Genomic DNA, 16,042 nt, shown 5'->3' on the forward strand with positions numbered 1-16,042 from the left:
CAACCCTATAGAACATTCGTCGGCGATTTTTCTTCAGCGGAACGGGTAGCAGCAGCGGGTTTGTTCTGGCACAACGAAGAACCTGGCGCGTACCTTCAAAGCGTATTAAGTTTGACAAACGTACAGTCGGGGTCAAGAATCTCTGAGCCCATCTGCACACTGCGCCGGTGTCCACACCACGAGTGCATAGAGAGTGGTGGCTTGCACACAGTGTCTGGATTTGAAGCCAAGTCCCAGACGCACGTCTCACACTTTTGCAAGCCGCAAACACTTGCGGCTTATTTCAAATTTTAAGGATTTGAAGGATATTTGAAGGTTTTTGGCGCGAAGCTGTTTTGTCTTTTCGCTTGATAAAAGTGAGTTTCACTTTACAGTATTGAAGTTCTGTATCAAAAATAAAATTTATAAAGATTTTTTCGATGTTATGCTACCCATACCAATGTAACGACAGCTAAGCTACGCCGGCTACGGGCAGCATTTTCTCAAGACGGTGAAATCAAATATGCAAGTGAAACCACGCGTTAAAAGCTTATTCTTCCAACTCCATAACAGCACACTTCCAGTGAAAACATGGCTGGACAACATTGGAATTTTCGTGTCATGGGCAGTAAATTGTTTCTAGCGTAAAAAGCCAGAAACGATTGAACATGTGCTCATCGAATGTTGGGACCCTACCTGTTTTGGATTGGGACATCCTTCAAAGGACTTTAAAGAAAGACCTGCCGATAACATCGTATGGGATTTGGTTCTTGCCCATAGGTGACGAAGGAGGCTTCCCTTACGACCTCATCGTGCTACTCGGTCTGATGTAAACATTGGGCCAGTGGGAAAAAACTTTGTAGGAAGTGTCATGTATGTGCGGTAAGCTTACCGTGCCCAACTAGACGCACCTGTGTGGTTACCCATGTTGGATGAACTTGCAGCTCCGAAGAAGTTTTAAATTGCTGCGCTGACACGAGTGCTGTTAACGTGTTTTATTGGGGTGATTTAAACACTGCCAAAACTTGCACTAAAGAAAAAAAAAGCTGCGATAGCCTAGTGCTCTTGTGCATTTGCCAGCGAAGCTGACCTGTTCGTGCCGCCGCGGAATTCATTTGCTGTCGCGGATATTTATTTGATTTATTAATATTTATTTATTTATTTCACTTGCCACAAACCCACAAACACCGGAAGATCTTGTTCGGGGTTTACCCATATGCAATAAAGGACATATTTTGAGCAAAGACAGAAGGACAGGAAAATAGAAGCTATCAAACGTAATACTAAAATTACCAGCGTAGCTTAACAAGGAACCTTTTAATTTTGTTTTCAGTACGAACGGAAAATAATTCTTTTGCTGTTCGGTTAAGAACCAGCGCTTACGAACCAGTACACACTCTAGTGTATAATAAGCGATCACGAGTGCGAAGATTAAGAACCGGAGCGTATGGTGTACAGAAGTTTTTTGTCCAGATATATTTAATTAGAAACGTTTCATTTTAAGTGATGGGAAAAGTCAGGCATAAGCAAAAATTGAAAGGCGTTGATTCTTTAACCCGTGACAAACCACGCATTAGCGAATTAAAAGGGAATTCTAATGTGCAGTTTACATTCTTTTTCTAAAAGGCTGACCAAAAAATTAAAAGTAAGACAACATAGAGTAACACATTGTAGGCTAAAGCGCACACAATTTGCTTATGAACATGCAAAGGCCAAAGGGTCTTAATAGAATGCTGAAAACACACGACTTTACGGAGCTGAGAACACACGAAAGACAATTGTCTATCGAGAACATACATGACGAAACCTAACAGCCTCGGAAACCAAGGACATAGGGGATGCCTTTTTTGTTTGTAGTTCTTAATTAATGGGAAATTGATAAAAGCAGAAGAAAAACAACCTTCTGCCGCCGCTGGGGTCCGAACCAACGACCTCCAATTTCGCGTCTGGTGCTCTACGAACTTACCTACGGCGACGGCGGTCCAGTCTGCTGCTTTGGAGGTATTTATTTGCCGCATAAACGAACCACGAGTGTTCATCGGCGCCACATCCGTCCATAGCGGCGGACGTGGCACGTCCTGTATTACCGTTTGTGCCACGTAGGAAAGTGGTCGAAGGGTGAGGGTGGAAGCTGTGTGACAGCCCTCTTATGGTGCATATGGCATCAAGGCTGCCAGATTCAGCTTCGTTTTGGGGAGTTTAATGTCCCGAAGCGACTCAGGCTACGAGGGTAGCAGTAGTGAAGGACTCCGGAAATTTCGACCACCTGGGTTTCTTTAACGTGTATTGACATCGTACAGTACACGGGGCTCTAGAATCTCGCCTCCATTGAAATTTTACTGTAGGGGCTGGGATGAAACCCGCATCTTTCGGGTGAGCAGCCGAACGCCATAACCACTGAGCGAACGCTGTCGAGATTCCAGGCCCTCGTTAAAGTATAATCCTACAAATAAAGGAAAAAGAGGTTTCGGTGGCTGTTGGCTTCTCTCATGTATGCCATAATGAGCAATTATTTTCCCTTACCTTGTAGGCTTAATAGTTTCATGAGGGCCTCGAATCTAGCAGCCCTGATGCCACAGGTAACATAAGATGGTTCTCGCACAGATTCCGCTCTCACCATTCGACCACGTTCCTACGTGGCACTCGCGGCAATAAAGGACGTACCACGTCCGCCGCTATGGAGGGGCGTGGCGCTGGTGAACACCCTCAAGGTTCACTTACACTGTACATAAATACCCCCAAAACCAGCCAACTGAACAGCCGTCGCCGGAGCTCAGTTTGTGGAGCACCGGACGCGAAATTCGAAGGTAGTAGGTTCGGATCCTATCGGCGGCATATGGTTGTGTTTTCATCGGCATTTAATAATCTCCCATTAATGAAGAACTACAAATAAAAAAAGATCCCCTATGCTCCTTGGTTTGGTGGCTGTTGGCTTCCATCGTGTATGCCATAACGAGCACCTCTTTTCTCTTCACTTGTAGGCCTAATATTTCAAGACATGTCACACTCAAAGAATACACCATATTGATTTAACCGTTGTGAAATGCTTGTCTGCGGCATATCAAGAATGTGCACAGCTTAGTCTGTAGGGGAAAACTAGTAAATCATGAGTAACTGGCTTACCATAACTATGGAAATAGATTGACTCCTTTTATCGTTCACAGTGATTAGGTTACTGCTGAACCATTCCATGACTTGCTCGCTATAGTGTTGAACAAGTAATTACGCAGTCGCATAGTCTTTATGTCTAGCAACCACAAGCATATCATCTGCATACTGTAATACAGGGTAATATTTGTAGCATGAAATTGAGAACGCCCGAAGCAGGCGTTTTGCCACCCGCAGCAATGGCGTTCGCGAAGAAGACCACGGGAGGTGACGATGAATATAGACAGATGAAGATGAGGATCACGAAACATGCTTGCACTAATTGCTTCCCCGCCTCCACCGGACGAAAGCGACCATCCTCTTTGCGAGTTACAGTGATGACTGTCGACAAGCAAGGGTCTTGAGGCGCGACAAGTGGACGATCTCGACGCCAAGACAGCGACGATCAGTAACAGGTGAACCGGGTACGAGATGATAGTTAACGGGCGGCGTTTGTTCAAGAACTTTATGCAGACCAATACAGTGGCTCATAAGTTTAACACTGGTGGGTGCACGGGTGTCCACAGTAGAACCTGATCAACTGGGGAATAAGAAACTGCACGGTAGGTAAGGTCATAACTGCGCTTCGAGAAGCATAACAAGCGTCCGTGTACAGTCGCGGAAGTTCTCCGCAGTGGGCGATGCGGAAAGTAAATTGTTTGTGGAGGCTGCTGACGACGGGACTGGGACAGAAAAGAAAGGCTCCCAAGATGAAAGTAGGGGATCGACCATAGACAAGAAAAAATTGAGAGTAACGGGTTGTGTTCTGTTCTAAGCAGCAGACAGACGCTTCAGTTGCAGCAACGCAAAAGGCTCTTTATTCGAAGCAGCAGCGTACTTTTATAGATAACGCTGCATCCAGGTCAGGCACACATCATTGCTGGTACAATCTTATCAGACCGGCTGGCCGATAGAGAACATTCCTTCCTGCTTAATTAAAGCAACAAGCGTTTCTTTCCGCGTTCAAAACTGGAGACTTGATAGCGATCAGGAGGACGTCTTGTGCGATTACGTCTTCGCAAATGGGCCTCTTCAGGTGTAGCTATGGTTGATGCCGTGGTACTTGAAGGCTGCGCTGGCACGTGTCTTTCCTCAGGCTGCGATGCCGGTTCCTCCTTTGAAGTGGCGTCATCTAAGCGAACATCCTCCAGCTTGTCCGCACTAGGACCCCTAGTCATGGAGTCAGCAGGGGGATCTTTTTCCGAGGGCGTTGATGGCACGTCTAACTGAACAGCGGCACTTCGAGTGAACTCGGGATGCGCTTCTTTTGCGATGCCCGAATGGAGTGATGTCTTTGCACCCGATATCCAGCTGGGTCTCAAGTGGTCGATATGCACAAAACGAAACTGGTCACCGACTTTGACTACAAACGTAGAGTCGCTTACGCGTTGCACTACGACCGCTTCTTCCCATGAGAGGGTTTCCCCTCTCGTAGTCTTGACGAGAACTGTATCACCGGATTCCATCTGCGGGTCCCTTCCTCGGCCCTCACTACGATGAGTGGAGTCTCTGGCTTGACAACTGCGCATGTCCTGCACAAAACTTGGCTTCAGGAGCGAAAGCTTCACTCGGGGTTGTCGTTTCAGGAATAGCTCAGCCGGCGTTCTTCCTCTTACGGAATTCGCGGTGTTCCTGTATGCATGCAAGAAGTCGTTAAGTCGTTGATGCAGAGTTCTGTTCGGTCCTTTTAGGTTATCATCGTGAAGCACTTGCTTGGGTAGAATGTCTTTTGTCGTTTGAACTAGCCTTTCTGCTGCCCCGTACGATGAAGCATGGTACGGTGGCGTACGCGTGTGGCGAATCCCGTGAGAAGAGGTGAAATTGGAGAACTGCTGCGCAGTAAACTGAGGTCCGTTATCGCTGATCAGTTCCTCCGTGTAGCCATACGCTGCAAATATCTCCTTGAGACAGTCGATTGTTTTCGACGTCGTCGTAGTGCGGAGGCATTTTACTTCTATCCACTTTAAGTAAGAGCCTAATAGAAAGAACAAGTTCGAGCCATCCTTCATGGCGGAACCGACATGAACTCTCTGCCAAACACGAGTGGGCTAAGTCCATGGATGCAATGGCCGTGGTGCCTTCGCAGGCATGGTCATTTGGCACACTGTACATTGACGGACGGTGTCTTCAATGTTCTTGTCAATCAACGGCCACCAAACAAACGACCTAGCAAGCATTTCCATCCTTTGCATTCCAGGGTGTTCTTCATGTAGCAATGCTAATACTGCTTCTCTAAGTTCGTCCGGAATGATCACTCGTTGGCCCCACGTGATGCAGCCTTGCTCATACGATAGTTCGTTTTGACGAACGTAAAACGGCTGAAATTTATCTTCGTGGTGCGCAGGTGTCACAAAATTCGGCGCATTTTAGAAACAAAGAAAGAAAAACCGCCGCGCGCACGGCGTCTCGCCGGCGCGAGCCCAACGGGAGAGAAGGAAAGCCCCGCCGAGCGCGTGCCTCTCTCTCCACCGCCACGGCGTGTGCCGAGGGGATGAGTCATCCACGCCGAAGATTCTCGAACATGCGAGTCGGTTCTTCTGCTGACCAAGGGAGGAAAAGGGCGTAGCCTTGCGTGCACTAAGACACGTCCCCCTCGCCCGTCGGCGACGGCGCCACTCAAGAACACGCTCGAAACTTCGAGATGCGACCCCCGACCTCTGACCAATGGGGACGCGCGGCCGGTGAGAAGAGGGAAGGGAGACAGCACTGCAAACGCTGCGTGTATGTGCGCGCCTACTCTGGCGCGTTGAACAAACAGGCGTGGAAGCGAGCCTATAAAAGAAGGCATTGACCGCTATCAGTCAGTCCGGACCGCCGTTTAAGCTTCGGAGAAGCGCGCCCGTTCGACTCCCGGGGAAACACCACTCGGCCAGCATCGGACCAACGAGGCAACGTTCGCCAGTCTGCGGGACGGCATCGTCATGGAACTCTGGTCGTCGGTCTGCCGCAGTGCCCGGTGAACAAATTGTGTTTTGTTTGTTTACCTCTCTCTCTTGTGTTAGTGCACTTTAGGTGCAATATTGCCTTTGTAAGTGTATTCTCTCTCGAGTTTAACTTTGCACGAGTTGCATTGTGTTGCTAATCAGTTTGTCTTTGTACTAGTGATTGTGAAATCCTCTGTATCGTCTCTTTGCTGCATAAACTTTGTTTTGTTTTGTGAACCTTTGGCTCCGACCCATTCTCTGGCTTGCGACCAGCGAAAGCTGGGCACCGAACGCCCAAAAACCTCTTGTCACTTGGTGGCTGGTCTCCGCTGAGCTTGCCACGCTGAGTCGAGGGCAGCTCCTTCGAGTCCGAGACCGCTACCCCCACACGCTCTAAGGGTGTCTGGGAGCTTCCCACGTAAAAGTGCGCGAAGTCTGGGTGACAATATATTCTGGCGTCCGCGACAGGACGTTTGGTGTTTGTAAGCACAGAGAACGGAGAAAGAGTCGGAAGGAGTTTACGAAGTCGTAAACGAGTGTTAGCAGCAGAGCGATATTGTGAGGTGCCGCGCTGAAGCGGTTAGTGAGGTTCACCGTTTAGAGGTATTCATTGGCTTGAATGTAGAGTTCGGTCTCCAAACATGAGCTTAAAGGAGCTAAAGGAGCTTGTAGAGGCCGGTCTCCAGATGGGGATGACCGGAGCCGAACTGCGAGAATGGGTGGACCAGGAAAGAGAGAGGGCTCGAGTAGAGAGAGAGAAAGAGAGGCAAAGGAAATGTGAAGAAGCCGAAAGGGCTTTTGAAAGAGAGATGGCAATCCTTCAGAGGAAGATTGCTGAAATGCGGCGTTCGAGGAACGTCAGAGATCCAGTGGAGCTTAACCCCGGAGAGGCCGGGAGGAAGACTAACGAGTCTAATTTGTTGGCAACCACGGAAGAGTTTGTAACTAGCTCAACTAGTGAGAGTGAGGTTGTGGAACAGCCTGTTCCTGCAACCGAAACCACAGAGAGTGAAGAACAAACCGTAGTGTCGCTTCCTAAGGAAGTTGAAAGTGTAGCTACTGCTGAAGTAGTAGGCACTGAAGTTAAGACCAACCTGACGGTTCAGTCAGAGGGGACCCTAGAGCAGCCGCCTGAGGACGAAGAAGCAGTTGAGATCTCTATGGACGAGTCCGAGTGCTACACCTCTGAGTCCGGCAGTGAAGACCACGAGAAAGAGTGGTTAAATGGCACTGAGTGTGAAAGCTCTGACGTAGTAATACCTGAGGAAAGTGCACTCAGTGAAGACCCGGAAGCCGTTCCGAGTGAACCCTCGAGCAGCGAGGAGGGCTTTCCCGAAGAGGAAGGCGAGGAACTTTGTGCCTCTGAGGAAGGAGACAGTGCAGTACAAGGAATGGAGCACCACTGCACTGAAACTAACGAGCTCAGGAAAGTATCAGATGAAGCTGAGGAAGCAACACTGAGCGAAAGTGAGGAGAATGAGTCATCAACGGCTAATGAGCCATGCTCAGAATGCCCCTCACAAGAAAGGCTCCAAAAGAAGAAAAAGGATTTGGAAGAAGAAAGCTCAGCCCTTGAAGAACAAAAGAGAGCTGAACCAGTGGCTGCATCGCGAGAGAACTCGGATGACGCAATTGACAGTGAACCGGGCTTGACCCGAAGGAGAATTTGGAAGAAGGAAAAGAGAAAGAGAAGCGAATCGAGCACCACCAATACAGGTGGAATTGAACAGGACGGGCCTCGCAGAAAGCTGAGGAAGAGAATGGACAGGAAGAGATCCATGCTAAAGACAGCCGAGCCGAATGCAAGCGAGCTGCACGAGCACCGCAGCAAGGTCAGAAAGAAGTTCAGAGGAACGAGCCCAGAGTTCAGCAACGACACCGTCTGGAGGCGAAAGCGCAAAGAAACGGGCGCACGCCAAGAAGGAAAGCACGAGAAGTGGAGCCGTCATGAGCGAACTGGCGTTAAATTCGTTCGTAGCCGACGCGCTAACCACAGGAAAAGAGGAAGAGCTCGAAGTCTGAGCAGAAAACCAGACAGGAGTACGAGTAGGAAGCGGAGCCAAAACCGCGTTCGGAAGAGAAGCTTCAGAATGAGGCGGAAGAAGAGTCGAACCCGCGACAGAAAGAAAAGCCGCAGCCGCTTCCGAAAGGGAATTGAAAGCGCGACTGCAAGCTTGAAGCAAGCGGTAATTCTCCGAGCCCGCTGGGTAGGCCAAACTTGGAAGTATAGGCGAAAGCGTGCCTCATACTTGTGTGCCTCCTATATGCAATGTTGTGTTAATGTAATGCCCAATCTCGGCGTTTTTTTTGTGTGTGTATTGTGAACATGGCATTGAGTTGCGTATGTGGAAACATCATTGCATTGATGTATGTATTTTGGCATTCACCATTGAATTTGTGAGCGTATGCATGTGCGCGCGAATTCTACCGCCGAAATGCGGCGTGTTTTGAAGTGCAACCTATCTATTGCACTGGGTTATGTATGTGAAAGCATCAAGGTATTGATGTATGTATTTTGGCATTCGCCACTGACTTTGTGAGCGCATGCATGTGCGCGCGAATTTTGTGTTTTGTGAATATTGTTACACAATATTCTTAAAGGAAGGGGCAGTGTCACAAAATTCGGCGCATTTTAGAAACAAAGAAAGAAAAACCGCCGCGCGCACGGCGTCTCGCCGGCGCGAGCCCAACGGGAGAGAAGGAAAGCCCCGCCGAGCGCGTGCCTCTCTCTCCACCGCCACGGCGTGTGCCGAGGGGATGAGTCATCCACGCCGAAGATTCTCGAACATGCGAGTCGGTTCTTCTGCTGACCAAGGGAGGAAAAGGGCGTAGCCTTGCGTGCACTAAGACACGTCCCCCTCGCCCGTCGGCGACGGCGCCACTCAAGAACACGCTCGAAACATCGAGATGCGACCCCCGACCTCTGACCAATGGGGACGCGCGGCCGGTGAGAAGAGGGAAGGGAGACAGCACTGCAAACGCTGCGTGTATGTGCGCGCCTACTCTGGCGCGTTGAACAAACAGGCGTGGAAGCGAGCCTATAAAAGAAGGCATTGACCGCTATCAGTCAGTCCGGACCGCCGTTTAAGCTTCGGAGAAGCGCGCCCGTTCGACTCCCGGGGAAACACCACTCGGCCAGCATCGGACCAACGAGGCAACGTTCGCCAGTCTGCGGGACGGCATCGTCATGGAACTCTGGTCGTCGGTCTGCCGCAGTGCCCGGTGAACAAATTGTGTTTTGTTTGTTTACCTCTCTCTCTTGTGTTAGTGCACTTTAGGTGCAATATTGCCTTTGTAAGTGTATTCTCTCTCGAGTTTAACTTTGCACGAGTTGCATTGTGTTGCTAATCAGTTTGTCTTTGTACTAGTGATTGTGCAATCCTCTGTATCGTCTCTTTGCTGCATAAACTTTGTTTTGTTTTGTGAACCTTTGGCTCCGACCCATTCTCTGGCTTGCGACCAGCGAAAGCTGGGCACCGAACGCCCAAAAACCTCTTGTCACTTGGTGGCTGGTCTCCGCTGAGCTTGCCACGCTGAGTCGAGGGCAGCTCCTTCGAGTCCGAGACCGCTACCCCCACACGCTCTAAGGGTGTCTGGGAGCTTCCCACGTAAAAGTGCGCGAAGTCTGGGTGACAGCAGGCCAGCCAGATGAGGTGAACTGGACGACTTTGGAATGAAGGCGGTCCATTTTAGTCGCAGCGGCAACCTGCCTCGCAGTGAGAGGCGTTGGCTCAAACTCTGCAAGACATTCTTCAGTGTAGTCTTTATGCTTGACCACAAGTGTAAGCCTTGAAAGAGCGTCGGCAACTTTCATGTTTTTGCCGTTCCTGTAGCGCAGTGTGTACTGATAAGCTGCTAAGGTGATAGCCCAACGCTGAATCCTGGCTGCAGCCAAAGAAGGAATTGGTTTATCCGTTGCCAAGATCCCCAACAGTGGTTGGTGGTCTGTATACAGCGTGAACTTGCGCCCGTACAAGTATCTATGAAACCTGCTCAGACCAAAAATTAAGGCCAGGGCTTCCTTCTCACATAGCAATAGTTGCGCTCCGCTGCATTTAATGTCCTGGAGGCAAATGAAATGGGTCTTTCCGAACCATCAGGCATGACGTGAAAAATTACTGCCCCAAGACCGTAGGCCGACGCGTCGCAGATTAAACCGATTGGCTTTTTCACGTCGTAAAAAGCCAGAACTTGACTGTCGACGAGGCGCTGCTTGGCTTCCACGAATGATCTTGAACATTCGTCTGTCCACGCCCAACTCGTGTCTTTTTGAGCAGGTCGTACATTGGTGCACTACGGCATCCCTCATAGCCTGAGTCGCTTTGGGACGTTAAACCCCAAATAATCAATCAAATCGTACATTGGTACAGCTACTGTTGGTAAATCTTTGATGAATTTTGCGTAGAAATTCAGCCGGCCCAAAATGGCTCGTAGTTCGTTTACGTTGCTTGGCAAAGGTGCTTCCGTGATGGCCTTTACCTTTGTTGAAGTTGGAAAAATGCCATCTGCTGTCACTTTGTGTCCAAGATAAACGACGTACTGCTTGAAAAATTCACACTTCTGTACTTTTACGGTGATATTCTGCTTTTGCAGTCGTTGAAGTACCTTTTCCACGGTTTCTTGACAGTCGCCTATGTTGTCGCCTACGACGACGACGTCGTCGATGACATAGCAACCCACTTTTGGAATCCCTCTTAAGACTTCGTCGATTAACGACTGAAAGATAGCTGTTGCTCTAGAGATGCCGAATGGCAGGCGCTGAAACTGAAATAATCCGAGATGAGTATTCACTGTTAACAGCGCTTTGCTTTCCTCATCAAGCGACACTTGCTGGTAGGCTTGTGAGAGATGCACGACGCAAAAGATTTTACCTGCTGTGAGCATGGAATACAAATCTTCCGGCAATGCCAAAGGGTAATGGTCAGTTTTTAGAACAGGATTAACCGTGACCTTGTAGTCGCCGCATAACCTTAATCCTGCGCCGCCTTTCTTCGCGACCACTACCAGAGGCGATGCCTAGTTACTTTTCGTAGCCCTCTTTAGTATTCCGGCTTGCTCGAGCTTTTCCAACTCCTTTGCTACTTCCTCTTTGATGCCAAACGGTATTGTCCGTGCTTTTTAGAACACTGGGTGAGCTCCTTCTTTTACAAAGATGCAAGCTTCGAAGTTTTTGACGACGCCCGGGGTGCTCTTGAAAACTTCGGGATACTTTTTCCGTAAGGCTTCTACCCTCTTCTCCAATGGCCTATCCGTGGGCAGACTGTATACTGCTTCACAGTTTATCTGCAGTTTTTCCTGCCAGTCTCTTCCCATGAGAGCGGGTATCGGCGTTCCGTTTCCCTGCACTACTACTACTACGGGCAAAGAGATTTCGCTTGCGTCCTGCTTCACTAAGACGTTTGCTTTTCCAAGTACTTTCAGCTTTTCTCCGGTGTAAGTGCGCAACGACACATTTGATTCCACACATTTGACATGCGGGAAATGCTTATAGAACTGCTCTGGTACGATCGTGACCGCTGCACCTGTGTCAATTATCATCGAAACAGTCTTCCCTTCAATGTTCAGGTCGACGCTGTAGCCCCTTGAACTTTTGCCCGAGTAGAACACAGTTTGACAACTCAAGTCTTCGGATTCGTCGTTCGTGGTGTCAACGTATTTGACAGCTTTTGCTTTGGCATCGCTTTTGCAGACGGCTTGCACATGCCCTTCTTTGCCACAATTTCTGCTGGTGTGGTTACCATACCAACATTTTTCTCCCGCATGACGCTTTCCGCAATGCTTGCAAGCGCTTCGCCGCTCTTCCTCTCGTTTATCTTTTGACCATGTAACCGTCCTCGATTTCTTTTCCTTATCACGGTTACGTTCACCCTCAATGACGTTGATGCTGCACGGTTTTGTGTCAAACTCATGTAGTTGTTTCGCCTGTTGTGCCGCTGGTTCTTTTTCTAGCGCCGTTTTGCACGCCAGCTCGAACATCAAGTCAGCCTGTGCAAAAAGAGCCCGTTGCGTTTCCTCGTCACGCAAACCAGCTACAAGTCTGTCCCTTAAGGCATCATTTAAAAACGGCCGAAATTTCAATCTCTTGCAAGATGCTTCGGTTAAGTGATGTAATCTTTGACGCTTTCAGTTTCTTGCTTCATTCGGCAATCAAATTTACAACGCTCTGCAATAATTGAGTGAGCTGGGCTGAAATGAGCTTCCAGAAGCTGTTTAATTTCTTCGAAGGTCTTCTGAGAAGACAAATGAGGCACAGTTCTCTTCTTTAGCACTTCGTATGCTTGCGCGCCGAGTACGTTCAGAAACAACTTCAGTTTCTTGTCTGCACAGACATCATTTACGTCTACGAAGTTCTCGAAGCGTTCAAAATACGAGCGTGTATTGTCGATTTTCGGGTTGAATTCGGGCATTCTGCCGAGCTTAGGACCATGTCTGGGTTCTGCCATAATCAGCAAATTACACTCATCTGCCCAGGTGGTTTCCGCGATGTGCCTTATTCGTGTTGCCGGTTCTTGTTCGCTTGCTCTCACCAGCAGCTGAAGTCCATGCAAGGGATCCCTGACGCCATGCTTCCTCGAGACGTTCTTGCGCTGCTCCTGGCCGCCGATGAAATCGTGGCTTCAAGGGCTCCATGTCGCCTTGCACCGTAGGCGGTTCAGCCTCGTGACTGCTGTTGGCCGGCGGCAGTTTACTGCGCAGACAGCAGCAGACAGACGCTTCTGTGGCAGTAAGGCAAAAAGCTCTTTATTCGAGGCAGCAGCGTACTTTTATAGATAACGCTGCATGCCGGTCAGGCACACGTCATTGCTGGTACAATCTTATCAGACCGGCTGGCCGATACAGAACAGGTTGTTTGTTCCAGCGCAGTATTGTAGGCAAAGATAACAAATGGGAGCAGGGAGTCCCAGTTGGTATGATCAGGTTGAATGCTACCTCGAATATAGGTAAGGAGCATGTCCGAAAAGGTCCGATGAAAGCGTCCTGTGAGGCCATTCGTTTGGAGGTGATAAGAGGTTGTTTTATGGGCGGTATTCGAGGCACGAAGAACTTCCTCCAAGACGGCAGAGAGAAAATCCTAGCCACGGCCGCCGAGAAGAACACCAGGAGCTCCGTTGCTCTGAAAAATGGCATGCAGGATAACATTGGCGATCTCTACAGCGGAGGCGGAAGAAAGAGCAGCAGTTTCTGAGTATCGGATGAGGTGGCCCACTGCGGTGACTATCCAGCCGTCACCCGCAAGTGTCAACGGCCGAGGTCCGTATAGATCAATACCGACGCCGTCTAACGGAGTGAATTGGCAAGGAGGAGTTTGTAGGAGGCCCCAGTAGGAGACGTTGACCGTTTACGGTGTTGGCAGGGAACACAGGAGATGATGTATTTTGCAACGCTGGTCGAAAGGTCCGGCCAAAAAAAGCGGCTTTTATGGCGATCGGAGATCTTTGGAAAGCCCAGGTGACCAGCTGTCGGATCATCGTGGAACGCTTGCAACAGCTGACGGCAGAGGGAACGAGGAACAACAGGAACCCAGGAGTGGCCGAGAGGGTTGTAATTGTGCTGGAGCAGCATGCCATTCTATGTCGCGAAATTCGTTACTTGGCGGCGGAGTCGTGCGTTCGGAGGCTGCGTATAACCGGTGAGGCAATCGATGAGCATTCTGCGGTATATTTCTGCTGTTCGGAGGCGGGATCTTTGAGCGCGGATGGGGAGACGAAAACAATGGGGGCAATTGGCATGGCAGGAGACGGGGTATCCTCAGGACGGCGTGGTGAGGAAGGGGGTGACGTTGACTGGGGTGGCGGCGAAGTGAGCGGACAACGAGAAAGAGCATCCGAGTCCTTATGTTGTTTGGCAGATTTGTAAGAGAAGGCAAAATAAAAATCCTGCAGGCCGAGAATCCAGCGCACCAGCTGCCCAGACAGGTTTTTAGGGAGGACAACCAGCACACATCATAGTGGTCACTGACTATCGTGAAGTGGCGGCCGTACAAATAGGGGCCAAACATTTGAACGGACCAGACCACGGCGAGACACTCCTGTTCGGTGATGGTATAGTTCTGCTCTGCTGGAGCCAGCGTACAACTCGCGCAGGCAACAACCTTTTCGACAGATGAAACTTTTCGCTGCAAAATCACAGCGTCAAGACAATGCGCGCTAAAATCGGTGCGTAGAATTGTTGAAGCTGACTCATCAAAATGGCACATTACTGGATAGGACGTCAGAGCTTCTCTAAGTTCTCCAAATGATGCCTCTCTATCCGAAGACCAGACGAAATTTGTTCCAGCAGTCAGACGTTTGCGTAGAGCGACGCGATAGACGCGAAGTTGCGGATAGAGCAACGAAAGTAGGATGCCAGTCCAAAGAAACTGCGAAGCTCTTTGGCTCTGGACGGACGTGGGAATGCAAAGCAACCGCAGTTTTATGGAGGTAAGGCCATATGCCATCTTTGCTGAAGAAGTGGCCAAGCACTATAATAGATGTGGAGGCAAAGCGACAGTTTTAGCACTGAGGCCAGGCCAGCCCCTGCAAGCGCAGTTAAAACTTCATCCAGGCGTTTAAGATGGTCGCACAAGGCCGACAAAAGCTGATGATATCGTCCACGTAACCAAGAGAAGTTTTACATTTCAGGCTCAGTAGAACTGTATCAATCAAGCGCTCGAACGTAGCGGGAGCGCTGCACAACCCAAAAGGCATAACATTGAATTCGTACAACCCATCCCAGTTAAGAAGGCTGTCTTTTGTTTCTCATCTTCATGCATAGGGATTTGCCAGTAACCGGATTGCTGGTCGAGGCTGGAGGAAAATTCGGCTCCTTGTAGGCAGTCAAATGCGTCGACATTGCGAGGAAGGAGGGTATACATCCTTGCGAGTTATCTTGTTCAGAGCACGATAATCGACGCAGAAACGTGCTGGCCATCCTTTTGTCCACTGACACTACTTGTGAAGACCACAGACTGCACGAAGGACATATGATGTGACGATTCAGCATGTCAGTGACATTGGCCTGGATAATGGGGCGTTCGGTACGAGACACTCGGCACGATAGGCGACGAACGATCCCAGAGCCGTCCGTTTCGTTGCGATGAGTAGTTGTACATGTCTGGCCCAAAACTACGGAATGTATATCAAAGGAAGAGGCTTGCTTCTTCAAGACTGCGACCAAGGCTTGTCCCTGTTCTAAGGTGAGGTCAGGGCTGATCGTAGCGGAAACTGTCTCACCAAAAGAACCAAAGGAGGAAGCGGGTAAAGCGAGGGAATAATCATAGCGCTGGCGATCGAAGCGACAGTCGACCCTTGGCGCCGAAAAAAAAAGGCTCCGGCGTAGTGTTCGAGGTGGCCAGTAGATATGAACCCCGTGAAAAACGAACAAGCGAAGTAACAATAAAAATTCCTCGGGACAGAAAGCGCGGGCTTGGTACAACCGATGCGTCCCCATCGCCAATGTTGGTGGAGAAAACGAATGGCATCGTCGTAGCCAGCACAGAGGACAAGGTCAGCGGCTGTGACCAAGCGGCGAGGCGTCCGGTCCCATAGGTGACAGATGGTGGTTTCAGTACCCTCGAGGGATGGTCGGCCGCAAGTAATCACAGCCGATGCTGATGAAAAGAAATCCCAGTCAAGAATCAGTTGATGAGCACAAGAAGACAGCACAGCGAGTTCGATGTGATGGAGGAGGCGTTGACAGTGATAGAAGTGGTACATTACCGAGAAGGATTTATAGGAGCTTAATTAACACCACATTAACGCGGACTGAAGTAGGCAGTACGGACATCTTTCAAAAGTAAACACAGATCGGATCGGATGACGGACAGAGCGGCGCCGCGGTATCAATTAGTGCTTCCACAAGAGTTCCTTTAACTTCTACGAGCAACATATTGGACAGGGCCGGAGTAGGACTTGCAGGATGAGGTCGTGGTGCCGTTTTACCTCCTGAAAGGGACAAGCCAGTTTTCCGGGCGCCGATGTAAGGGGTGAGAAGGTGCTTGAAGAGGCGATGAA

This window comes from Amblyomma mixtum, chromosome 10, assembly GCF_055824585.1.
Source record: "Amblyomma mixtum isolate Tamu chromosome 10, ASM5582458v1, whole genome shotgun sequence".
Taxonomy (NCBI): domain Eukaryota; kingdom Metazoa; phylum Arthropoda; class Arachnida; order Ixodida; family Ixodidae; genus Amblyomma; species Amblyomma mixtum.